Source organism: Coregonus clupeaformis, chromosome 20 (genome assembly GCF_020615455.1).
Source record: "Coregonus clupeaformis isolate EN_2021a chromosome 20, ASM2061545v1, whole genome shotgun sequence".
Taxonomy (NCBI): domain Eukaryota; kingdom Metazoa; phylum Chordata; class Actinopteri; order Salmoniformes; family Salmonidae; genus Coregonus; species Coregonus clupeaformis.
Window position 1 is genome coordinate 29435488 of NC_059211.1, and position 3399 is coordinate 29438886.

Consider the following 3399-nt stretch of genomic DNA (forward strand, 5'->3'; position numbering starts at 1 on the left):
CTGTCCCGTACTTTGTGCGTCATCAGTGTCGACAACTGCGCGCCAGCGGTCTGTAGTCCGAATTATGAGACATTTTAGTTTTCTGTGTTCAGAATAGTGAATGTAGCATATGATTAAACCATTTAGAAGAAGTGAATACCAATATGTTGACTGCACTCTATATATATATTTTAAAAATGCAATGGGCCATAAAAATAGGTTTTTGTTGGTGTTGTTTATTATAATCAAGATGTGCCAGTTTTGCCATCAGCCTATGTGGCATTGTCACCAAAGCAACCTGTATAACAGATCTAGCCTACTTACAGGTACACCTGCCTGCCTGCAGGTAACTGTTCTGTCCACGCCAATGATTGGGTGCCTCGCAGCAGCGGGCGGGGACACATATAGGTACAGCGTTTCAACCAACACAGAATCTGAAGAAGGCCATTGAACGCCAAAACGTCAATCTTTTAAACTTGTCTAATCAAACTAAGAATGTTTTATGGTGAGCGAACGTTACGTTTTTTCCTGTCCAATGACACATTTTTAGGTTGCACCTCTACTCACGTTGGTTGAGTACGCTATACTTCTTTCCAACCAACACAGATCAGAAATATGTTAAATAAAATATAAAAGCAATTCCAAAATAACTTCTCTCAACTATTCGAGAGAAACACCGGAGTGCAAGAAACAACAGCACTACTACAACAGAAAAGGATAACATCAAGAAGAGAAAGACAGAATGGGAGCTATCAAGTGGATGGTGATTTTTGCCTTGCTAGGCATAGGCTCTCAGGTAATTTTTATTTTCTATGATGCTATATACTCGTGCTATTTGTGTAGGCTTAGGATGTATCACAGATTTCCAATACAGTACTATTGCCTTAACGTCAGCAGAACATGGATAGTCTGTTGGAAGAAAAGGAATGAGCTATTTAGAGAGAACACTGGGTCATTGACTGGCATACCTGTCATCAGGTATACTGTAAGATTAGCCTTGAATTGGGCACATTCATTCTAGAAAAGTGCTTGTTTGAATTTTATAAAATGTCTCATGGTATAAACATTGTTTGTTATTAGTTTCACATTCTCTTGTAGTAAAATATGTTTTTTTCTTCTGTTTTCACTTTCACAGTTCAACTTCATCAGGTAGAACATTTATATTTTTGTCACATTACATGTACATTACTAAACTGTCTATATTTTTCAACTGCAGCATATAATGATGGTCGGATGAAAGTGGATTTATAAAAAAATACATGATAATTAAAATAAATTATAATGAATTGTAGTACATGTATGCACTAGTAATACTATATTTTCTAATTTGATCCAACATGAATCCAGTAACTCTGATTCTTTCTCTCTCCTCATATATAAATCACAGTGTTGATATTCAGGGTTACATCTAAGAGCATGACAGTGTGATGGAGCAGATACTTAGGAACCAGTTCCTACAAGATTACAGCAACCCCCAAGAACTCCCTGGACGCCTTTACCCAGTTCGGTGCCAACTCTGTGATGGGCTCCATCAACTCTCTGACCATGTACATCACTAAGGCTGAGGCCATGGATAACGGCCTGACTGTTCTGAGCCAGGCTGAGGTTGAAGAGACCACCGGTGAGTCTGTGTCTCCTACGAGACCTTTAGGAGAAGTTGGTGAAACAATAGGCTATACATTATGTTGTGATCACATTACATTCTGTTACTAATCTCTGATCCAGGGCCAGTTCTGTTTTTCTTTCTCATCTGAGCTACAGTATGCGGGAAGATAGAAAACCTGTCCTTAGAGCGACTCTCATAAGGTGTTGACTTCAATGCTTCCCACAGTTGTGTCAAGTTGGCTGGATGTCCTTTGGGTAGCGGACCATTCTTGATACAAACGGGAAGCTGTTGAGCGTGAAAAACCCAGCAGCGTTGCAGTTCTTGACACAAACCGGTGTGCCTGGCACCTACATACCCTGTTCAAAGGCACCTAAATCTTTTGTCTTGCCCATTCACCCTCTGAATGGCACACATACACAATCCATGTCTCAAGGCTTAAAATTCCTTCTTTAACCTGTCTCCTCCCCTTCATCTACACTGATTGAAGTGGATTTAACAGGTGACATCAATAAGGGATCATAGGTTTCACCTGGATTCACCTGGTCAGTCTGTGTCATGGAAAAAGCAGGTGTTCATATTTTTTTGTACAGTCAGTGTACAGTATATCTTTACAGTGGGCTTATAGTGAAGAATAAAATCATTAATGATTTTCCTGTATGTGTTACAGGAGGGGGTCGCAGTTCCGGAGCGACCCACTAGGTGTCACCCTCCAACAACCTTAGGCACATCCTCACTCACAGACTTGACTAATCATGATCCTATTGGTGTCACCTGTGTCTACCTGTTCACCTGTGTATTTATGCCTTCACTTCCCTGTGTTCCCTTGCTCAGTTTTCTCTGCTAGTTTCACTATGCCATGCAGTACTAATCAGTGTCTGATCGCGGGACGTATGGACAGATACGTGAGAAGTGTTCTCCCTGTTTATTTATTATTTCAGTCACAGTTAGTATTTCGTATTTTGGCTGTCTGACTGTATTTTGGAGTCTTATTTGCTCCGCCTTTCTTTTTCGTGTAAAGTCCGTTATTTTGTATCCTGGCTTCGGGACCATCAGTAAAGATCCTTGTTTCACCATCTCTGCCTACTGTCTATCCTACACCGCACCTGGGTCACACCTCACACCAACCCTTACAGTATGAAAACATTATTGTGGTGTAACTGGTTACACTCATTATATTTGCATATGTGTAGTTCCTGAATTGAGTCTCAATAATCCCCTCTTCTTGTTTTTTCTGTAGCTTCTGAGGTGCCCACCATTAACATGGCAACATCAAAGCAGAGTGAGAGCATGACCGTGGAGTTCACTCAGGTGACCGGAGCCACCTCCTACATCCTGCGTGCTGAGAACTCTTGACCTGTCCTTCTCAAGAGACCAAGGTGTCCCCTTCCCCCGGGACCGTGCTCAACCTCCAGGCGTACACCGACTACACTCTCAGTGTCATGTCTGTCAACCACGGAGGTAGGAGCCAGCCTTCCCTCCCTTCAGTAGCAAAGACAGTTATTGTCCCTTGTACCTCACATTCACTGACTGTTGGGGAAAGAAAGAAAAAACACATGAAAACCTGGTATAAAGAAATGAGTCATTCGTAGGGAAAACAGTGACAACCTTCATCTCCAGTACCCACACCATAAGTCACTCAATCTCTTCGCTGACGTAAACAAATTAAAGCCTAGAAAGGAGAGTAGCTGTATACCTGACCTTAAACCTGATTTCAGATGATGTGGCGCAAATCCGGTACTTTCCTCTAATAGTGAGATGCTCCTACAGCCCTAAGAGTGAGTTATCTATCCTGTATCTGGAGTAATTATATCTGA

General features: G+C 41.6%; 1 long non-coding RNA gene across 1 annotated transcript; it reads left to right on the plus strand.

Moving 5' to 3' along the window:
* The first annotated feature begins 148 nt into the window (after positions 1–148).
* Positions 149–1594, plus strand: LOC121532792. The gene is made up of 3 exons (XR_005994391.1): positions 149–775; positions 1115–1128; positions 1367–1594. It is a non-coding gene; the product is annotated as an uncharacterized LOC121532792 (long non-coding RNA).
* The last annotated feature ends 1805 nt before the right edge of the window (positions 1595–3399 follow it).